The sequence below is a fragment of the Egretta garzetta genome, unplaced genomic scaffold (assembly GCF_000687185.1).
Source record: "Egretta garzetta isolate BGI_Z169 unplaced genomic scaffold, ASM68718v1 scaffold18, whole genome shotgun sequence".
Lineage (NCBI taxonomy): Eukaryota > Metazoa > Chordata > Aves > Pelecaniformes > Ardeidae > Egretta > Egretta garzetta.
In genome coordinates this window covers 4,124,409-4,133,841 of record NW_009260616.1, presented here as the reverse complement: position 1 = coordinate 4,133,841, position 9,433 = coordinate 4,124,409, and the positions used below count along the sequence as shown (strand labels likewise).

General features: G+C 41.8%; 1 protein-coding gene across 1 annotated transcript in view; it reads left to right on the top strand.

Moving 5' to 3' along the window:
* The first annotated feature begins 168 nt into the window (after nucleotides 1-168).
* Nucleotides 169-9,433, top strand: part of MAN1A1 (mannosidase alpha class 1A member 1) — a 154,118-nt gene continuing 144,853 nt past the window's right edge. Inside the window, exon 1 of the mRNA XM_035900687.1 lies at nucleotides 169-288. The gene's annotated coding sequence lies outside the window, so the exon portion shown is untranslated. The remainder of the gene's footprint in view (nucleotides 289-9,433) is intronic.

Sequence of the window (9,433 nt, the reverse complement as noted above, 5' to 3'; positions counted from 1 at the left end):
CTGGCCCCGCGGGAGCGCTCCCGAATGCGAGGTGTGCGTGCCCTGCAGCGCTTCAGAGATGTCGCGATCTGCCTCGGACTCGCGGGTTCGCTGTTCCGTGACACCGGCTGCCTGAAGAGTCGAGGGTATTTGGCAAAATCCGGTCGATGTAGGTTATAGCGGTAAAGCATGTGAGCCGTGATGTGTTCTGACAAATCCCCCCGGCTGCCTTGTTCGTTCGTGCTGCTTGGTTGGTCCAGGTACCGTTTTAAAGTCCTTCCCTACTGAAAGTCTCTAGACTCTGCACAGGTAAGACTGTCGCGAGCCGAGCTTGAACAGGGTCCTCTGACAGAAGGATTTCCTTGATAATGTAGTTCAACTTCCCGTCATTACCGGCCGGTTTATTTATCGAACTGACAACTTCAGCTGCCTACAGAGATTAGGGTTTATGAATTAATTAGTAGTGTATGTTTCCTGTTCTGTGGTGATGGAAATGAGATAGGAGTGAGATGGTAGCTACGGAGTATTTCTGTGTTTGTGAAACATCGTTAGCCTTATTTGGACTGATTTATTTTTATTGCATGTTTATACAGAGCGGTCTGAAAAGTGAGCCCTGACATCACGCGGAGCACCAGATAATAAGCTCTCACAAATCTCAAGTTGTGTTCTGTGCTCTGGAGTCCTTGCATCAGTTTAACTATTTTAGCAAATTGTGCAGCAGCTACAAGCAGTAAATACCAATGCAAAGGTATTTTGAGGGAAGAAACTCCCAGGAGTGCACGGTACAGACCATATCTTGCTGTGCAGAGACTATGTTCTCCTCTGTTTTAGTCATACAGCCTCCCTGAGGCGTACAGGCAATCAGAAATAACCAGCAAACTCCTTTTCCCAGTTACCTTGAATTGCCACGTAGAAGTAATGAGGCTCCAGACCTGATCTGTGTAATTCTGTAGTATACAAGACTGCAACAAGTAAATAAGCAGGAGGTAGAAAGGTAAAACTTAAGTAGACTGCTTTTGCTGGTCCCGCTCTGTGCCAGCTAGTCCAAGTTATCTTTTATTATCTAGGGATACACAGGTATATGTGTGCATATGTTTGTATGCTTGTGTATATATGTATGTGTACATATACACATACCCCAGTATCTCTTCAATTTTTCTTCCTCCCTTTCCATTCCATCACTCTTTTCTCCTCCAGTTCTACACAGGAGCCACCGGCAATACAGTAATTCCCCAAACCAGAGTTTTGGCCGTGTAAGTGTAGGAGATGACAGAGAGACTGCACTTAGTTTCTAGGCCTTTATTTTTCCTTCATATCTCAGTATAACTTCTCAACGCTATGTGGTGGTGTTTCTGTGAGTTTCCTTTCTGCCTGATTCAGTATGTGACTGTAACATGTTGTTTACTTAATTGCTCTTGCAGTTTTGCGGTACCTTGACTGGTTTGACTTTTTTTTTTTTTTTTTTTAAAAGAATGCTTCTTCACCCACTCCCCCACCCCCCTGACTGTAAAAGTGTTTTCTATTCTGTCTTAACTTGCTTCACATTGTTTCATATGTTGGCTTTTATGTTGCTTTTCTCTCTGTCTTTGCAAGCTCTTATTCACTGTTTTTATGTTCATGCTTTACTGTCAAACTGGGATTCTAATCTGCAGGCTTTTTAGGAATAAACTGTAACTTTTTAAAGTGTGAACTTTTGTACTACACCTTTTGTACTACATGTACTACACATACATGCAGAGAAACTGGAATTATCCATTCAAGCTCCTCTCCTTGTACCTGGTGGTTGCATGCTGGAGCTGCAAACATAAAGAATCTTTCTGCTTTCATACCCTTTTGAGCCTGGAATTTCGGTCTGCGTTGTTATGATGTATGTTGTATAACTCAAATGCAAAATTTGAAGCTATTCCTGTAAATATTTCTAACAGAAGGAAGCGGTCTGCTTTAAAGGGAAAGAATGCCAAGAAATAAGGTTGTTCTTCCCTCCATTTCTGTCCTGGAAAAGCTCTGTATCATTAGCATGCTGAGGGGGAGACAGCTTTGAGATGTGTTGTTCATTTACTCTTTTAAATTTGAAGCTGAAATAAGTGTTTAGAAGTCTAGCCAGTACTAATATGGCTTGTGATCACAAGACAATAAAATGCCATGACTTCATAGCATTTCTTAACAAAGTTTTGTTGTAGAAATTTTAACCATTTTTTTCTATGGCATTTTTTTTGTATTTAAAAAAAAGTGAAACTTAAAAAAGGTGGGAATATAAAGATTAACTTTATTTAGTATCGAAACCAACATAGTATGACAAATAACTAGAAAAACAAGTTGCTAGAAGCTTATCGAGCAAGTCAAAGACTTGTGAAGGCGTGGGGAAGTGGAGATGGTGTTGCTGTCACTGCCTTCCACTCTGCCAGAACGCCACGGCTGCTTGCAAGGTCTGTGTGTGATAAGCATCCCGCCGTGTTACATCCACAGGGCCTGCCTGGGCGCAGGTGTGCCTGCACAGGTAAGGGGTGTGGGCCAAAGACTAGAGATACCAATGGGTGCTGTGATATTGTTCTGTTTCTCTCCTGATGATGAGTTACAGGCAAACTCAAAAGCAAGAGGGTCTGGCAGTACTGCCGGTAGTGGGGTTTACCCAGAACTTCCTGTTGTACAGCCGCTGTGGGTTGCTTGTGGCTGCTCAGTTTTTTACTGGCTGACTTAATGGTGCCTTCTTCGAACATCTTCCTCATGCTGGATTGCTCAGCAGGGCTTGAGCAAACAGGCAAAGGCTGCTTTTGGGCATTCCAGCATGCTCGTATTTTGTCAGAACTTGAGTTCTTCAGGCAGTTCCACTGATGATCTGGTGTCTCCATGACTTGGGGCAGAGTCTGGGTAGGTGGTACACCTTGCGCTGGTCTCTGTTTTGGTGTCCCGATAGGAGCCCCAGACTGTGAATCAGAAAGTTGTGGTTTGTATTCCTGCTCTTCCACTCACTGATTTGAGAGGTGGCCCCTCTTTTTAGCAAGTACCTCCTGTGATACCTGTTGTCCATCTGTAAAAAAGGGGGAGTGGAAGGCAATGATGACTCTGTTCCACTCAAGCTGAAAATCTTCTAGCTCTTGCCACTGTTGGTTGTGGCTGGACATCATTATTTGTGATGTCCAGGGAAGACTTGCAGGTGCAAAGGTAGTTTGGAAAAGGTGGCAGCTTGATATGAACAAAAGAAGTGATTAGAAGAAGATGGTAATAGTGGGGACAGGCTATGGAGGCAGGAGATCCACTGCTTCAGTCAGGGAAATCTGACTTTTTGAATCCTTTTCAAGCATCATTCCTCTCTCTTCAAAAAAAAAAAAAAAAAAAAAAAAAAGGCGATTAAATTATTTATGTGTTAAGAACATAGCAAAAACTGAACTCCTCTATTTCAGAGGAAAGGAATGGAAAACGATGAATGAGCTAGCTCCTCAGGTACTAGAAGCAATATAATCGCATTAGTGCAGTGCTCTGCCCAGGCTAATTTTTTTGCTGAACAGCAAGCTAGTGGTGTTGGTGGAGCACCATATCAGTGCAGCTGTGCCGCTCTTGTATAAGGTAGCTAGCTTGGAAACTGGACACGTTATTGTTTGGAGTGGTTTGGACACGTTTTGAGGATAAGAGCCTCCTTGGTAAACTGTAATTGATGTCCAAAGACCATGCTCATCCGGTTCTCCAAATACTTGCACAGGTCTCAACTGTTGCTGTCATCTAGTAGAAGTCCTGGAGAGGAGCATTTTATTCACTGATTCTCTAGTTGTTCCTGAGCCCTAGTCCTTTAAGCTTGATGGGGCAATGACTGCAAGTCAGCAAAAGAGCCTCTGCAGCGGAAGATTACTTCACTCTGTCTTTCTATAAGGAACTGAATTGAGTTTGCATTGGCAGCATGAATTTTGGAGCTTCCTAAGTCCTCAGCATTCATTTTGTTTAACTGTTTTTTCTGTGGTGGCTTTTTTGGTGTTTAGTTGGAAGTCATTAGGTTAAGCAACAAGTTTCAGTAATGTTGCAGGGAAGTTCAGAAGTATCTGGAGGAAAGAAAGCTTGTGAGCATGGAAATAAAGCACTAATTGGAGATCTAATACACACTTGACATAGCAGCACTTGGGCGTAATCAGAACTCTCTCTCTGGTAACAAGGAGGAGTGATGGCAAAAGTGTAAGAGGTGGCTCACTGCTAAAGGAGGGCAGCCGGCCCCTTGTTCCTTCCTGCGTGCTTCCACACTTGCTTTCCTACTGCCTGGTATCCTGGTGCTGCTGCTCAGGGGGTTCTAGTGCCAGGTTGAGGGGAGATTTATTTCCTTTCGGTGATTTTTATGAGACAAGGTGAGCTCACTAATATTTATTGCTGTCAAAAGAGGAGGGGAAGTCTCTTCTTACCACTTTTGACTGCCTTCTCCCATTGCCTGCTTTGCGTTAATTCCAATGCAGCCCTCCATAAGATGCTTAAGCTCATGAAACCAGGAGAAAACTGCCAGGGCAAGAAAGTTAGATAGTTTTCTGCCACATTGGTGATTTGAAGGGTTGCCTTGGTGCTAGTCTGGGCTGTGGTGAGGGAACAGTACTGTGTGGATGAAAGAGGTATGAAACCTCTTTCAGTAGCCTTGTTTTAGGAGCTCGTATCTGATCTTCTGGTCCAGCTTCTCCATTAAAATCAAATCTCCACAATGTGACATTTGCAGAGCAAAGGTTCAATCTACTGTAATAACCTTCTGTAGCAGGCTGAAATGTTGCACTTCTGGAGACTGTTACCTCCTAACCCTCTTTCTCAGAACAGAAAAGGGGAAAAGAAATACAGAGGCAGGAATTACTGAAGCCTCAGCTCCTGTAGACCAAAATTCAGAGTGCTTTTACTGGGCGGAAGGTTGTGGGGGCCTTCATAGGAGGGGGAGAGAAAGAGTTAAAATGCAGCTGTGGAAGTATTGAGTGGTTTGGGTTTCACAAAGAAGCCGCCACCTTCCCTGATGGTAAGTTTCTTTAAGAGCAAGGTACAGTGTAAGGAAAGGAATTGACATGTCATGAGTAAGCAGTGTGGTGATTCCTGGCAACACCCTGATGGTGCAATGCATTTGGAAAGAAGCTTTCTTAAAGTACTTTGTGACCTTAATGCTGACATCTTGTAGCTGTTCAGTTTGTCAAAGGATTTTAAAATGAATCTGGCCTTTTTTTTCCTCCCAAAGCTTTATCTACCTGACTATAATCTTCAGTATTTTTGTATCTCTAGTTCTTTTTGCGTGTTTTGCAGTACTTTCAGTCATGATAAATACCATTGGGTTTATTGGGGGACTTTGGGGTTTTTTTTGTAATGGTCGTATAAAAGATGCTAAGGAGGTGAATCAAGTGCCTAAATACAGGGAATCAAATATAGCAGATAGGTACCTTATACCCCTAAGTTAAGGGCATCCTTACAGAGCTCACAGACATTCTCCCTGGGTTTGTTGGGAGATTTGCGCTCTTGTGAAGTGGCAGCTGGAGGTGGCAGGGGTTATCTTATGGCATCTGAAATGTCACAAAACAGTAAGTTAAATTGCTTGCTTAGGGATAATGGCACTACAAGATGCAGAGAATCATAGAATAGTTTGGGTTGGAAGGGTCCATTAAAGGTCATCTGGTCCAACCCCCAGAGAAGCTGGCTTTTGAGTTACTGAGAATATGATTCACTGACTCTATTAAGCAACCTCTTGTTTCTGTCACTTGCCAGACCCTATGCAGAGCCAGTTCAACCTGCCAACCAGACAGAAGGCTACACCTGCTTTTGTTGGGTTCATGGCCTGATGGGGTAGGGAGCCAAAACGGCTTTAGTGGAGAGGTCTGAGCACAGTGGAAGCAGTGGAACTCCGTTAAGCCAATGCATTTGAAAGGAGAGCAAAGTGGGACTGAGGCATCTGTTTATCCATGAGACATGAAATAGGGTATGCCTTTGCCAAATTAATGTTCTTTCTGCTGGGAGCCCTTAAGGTCTTTTTAGGGGAGGACATTGTTTCAGGTGAGTTGCTTCAGCTGCCTGTTTTTTTGAGAATCTGGCAGCCTCTTCTCAGTCAAATGACTTGAAGTTTCTGCCATGCAGGCAAATGCCTGTCTGATTTGAACATCGGTCATGAGATGGAGAGATGTCTCAGTGTGCGGCTGTGTGCATATTTGACTGGAATAGGGTGTGTTCCCATTGCTAGTTCATGTTTCTTCAGCCTTACACTTGTTCTCTGTGAGCTAAGAAGAACATTTAATTTTCTTATGTTCAGAGTTTGTCTGTGTTCTTTGGCTATGTTGTACCAATGTAACTGGCTCCTCAGAATTGTGGGGAAAATGAAAAGGCTTTAAATATTCAGTGGAAAACATCTGGCTTTCCCAAAAAGATCAAGTACATGATTAATTCTTTAACTGAAAACCCACATGCACATTTTACATAAAGGCAGAACCTAAACTCCAGACACATAGGACTCTTTCTGTGAAAGCTAAATAAGGTGATGTAAAGACGTGAGGTAGAGCTTAAACTGGAATGTCTCCTGCGTTTTGGCAAAAGTTATATTCTCATGGTGATGATTTCGTATTTAATGTTAGTATAGCAGCCTATGGCAGCCATTTAATATAAAGAATAGAGTAAATCGTAATGTTGGTGAGCACAGTTGCTTAAGGCTGTAGTTCTGTGGGCAAACTGAAGCAGAAAAATTGCACTTGTTTATTAAAATCTACTGTTAAGGCCAAAAAATGTCTTATCTCATTCAGGGTGAAAATAAGAGTGGGAGACAGCCAGGCTTTGATAGCTTTTTTTTGAATGTTAATGAAAACACAGGGCTATGAAAAGGAAATCATGGACAGACGGGAGACAGCACTTATTGTGGAAGGTAATTAATGTCATTACAGAAGCACTTGTATGACTGTTGGATGGACAGACCCTTTCTTATCTGAAAAATGCTGCTGTAAGAATTGTTCAGTTTGTTAACTGTCTGGTTGGTTGGTTTGGGTTTGGTTTTTTTTCCTAGCTTGGGGAGCCAGCATAGGTGTACATTTCTGCGGTTTTCATCTTAAATAGGGTATCTTAACAAGTAGTTCCTTTATTTAAAAATAATAAATTTGTCTTCCTAACTTATTTGGCAGAATAGCGGTCTAGTACTTAAGGAAAGCGGCTTTGATTCAGTGTTTGCTGCTGTCTAATGGTGCAGCACTTTTCTGGCAATAAACTGCTGCCTCAGATAGTACAGAGATGATGAAACACGCTGGTTATCTGCTTTTCTGGTGACAAACTCAACTATTTAGATGTGTCTCTGTGTAAACTATGTTTTAGACATTCAGTTTTGAAGGATTTTGTGGTCTAAGTTATTTCTAGAACTGTCATTTTACAAATGAAGAAAATAATTGTTTAGGTGGGCCTATGAATGAAGCAGTATAGGCAACGTACCAGATACTCGATTTACTGGTTCCTTCTTTTGTTTGAAAATCTCCTTTATCCAGAAAATTTGTCTGGGTTTTTTTTTTTTTGCTTTTTTTTTTTTTTAAAGCATGTGATATAAAGAATGTGTGCACACTTCCAAGAAGCATCTCTGTTTTTCTGTTTTCCGTGACTTTTTATAATTGGGTCTGCAAATCTGTCATGAAAACATAATTGGTGAGTAACAAAGCACATGCTTGCCCAAACCAGATTAAATTAAACCTTTTACAGAATTGTGGTTAAGTCGCTGTTGTATTGCAGTGCTCGGCAGCCTTGCCTGCAGAGTCCAGAAGACTTTATCGTTGTGAGAAAGCAGTTTGGTTTTCCAGGGGTGAGAGGGGTCTAGTGACTTGTGCAAGATCATGCAGTGTGACAGTAAAGAGCAGAGCTTGACTACCTGGCTCTGATTTGGTTTTTTTTTTCCCCACTAAACCAGGGGCTGTTGCTGTATGCTGTGCCAAGGCTCCTACCCACGCTGCAGGTCTCTAGCCTGGGCCTGTCAGCTCACTAGGGTCAGTTTAAACCTGGGTTTTGGAGCCTGGTTTGTGGCTGCGCGTGGGCATCTGTGGTTTGCCACTGAACTGTTGCTAATTATGCTGTTTACTACAGGGGGAGGCTAAACCTGAGACTCCCTGGTTCTATGTTTGGGTCACTGGCTGTAAGCTTTTTAAGCAATACTTGAAATTGAATGCTCTGGTCCAGTGCTGTTTTGAAGGCAGGTAAGTAGGGTAGCAAAACTCCTAGTTTGCCTTACTTGCATCTTGAAATCTTCAATTGGAACTCCGTTGTAACCAAGAAGTTCTTGCACAAAATAATATGACAACTTGCTATAACTCTCTGCAGTGAGCTGATTGGATTTTATAGCTGGTGTTTATGAAGATACAGGTATTGCTCATTCTGATGCCTCTAATTTTAAAAGCTTTTCAAACAGATTGGATGAGCACATAACCTGCTGTTACATTCTTATAACTGTTAAACATTCACAGCCCTTGTGGGAACACTGAGATATGCAGTCTCTTATGCAAAGGTAACTACAAGTGTAAAATCTACTTTCATTTGTCCTCCCACTCCCTCTTGAAAACTGTGTACCGTGGCTTTTAAATTGTCTTAGGAATAAAGCAAGTGAATGGAAGTCTGGCTTCTAAGTTGGGCCCTTTTGGTTTTTTAAATGCAGTTCTCTAATGAGGTAAGAAAAAACATGGAGATCAGAAGAGATGGTAGGCAATACTGAGTAGAGGGCCAAAATGATGCTGGGCAGTGGGTGAGCTGATGACTATGGAACATCTGGCTGTTACAAGACTTCCTGTGCGCATCTCAAAAATTATTTCAGAGGAATCAGATTTTTCCTGTTTCTGCCCAGCATCAGATGAAAAGTTGCAATTTTAATGTAAAAACATGCAGCTTTGCTCTTCTGTTGTGAAGATATATATATTGCTGGCATTTAGGTTAGAGGCAGTACTGTGTATTGTTTATATGAATCAAGTAGAAAGGAAAGAATGTCTGATATTTTTTCCAAAATTTTACATCATCAGACTTGTGAATGATGTGATCTTATTGCTTGGCAACATAAACCCTCTTTTTCAATTATTTATTCAAGGTCAGTATGTGCTTTTAAAACATTGCAATAAAATTGCATTAGATCAGTGTGGCTTGTGTCTTTAATTAGTATTCAGACCACTGTGAGGCTGTTTTTTTAAAGTATCTGGCATATTTTTCTTTTGCGTAGTCCACTGCATAATAAACATCTCTGTGCCTTTTGAAATTTCTTTTGTTCAGGGACTGCTTTCTTCCAAGGAAATAGGAAGTAGCTCGTGTAAAAGAATACCAAGCTAAAAAAGATTTTGCTTTCAAAGTGTAGTGCTTAAGGAGATAGTAATTTTACTATTCACTGATACACACGCACAGATGCAGACCCAGTCTTTTAACTCCACTGTCAGTTTTCTCACTGCCTTTGAGCACTGACATCTGTTGGTGCACGGAATGGTGATACTAATGATAAAGCTTTGCCCATACTGCTGTCTGTAGG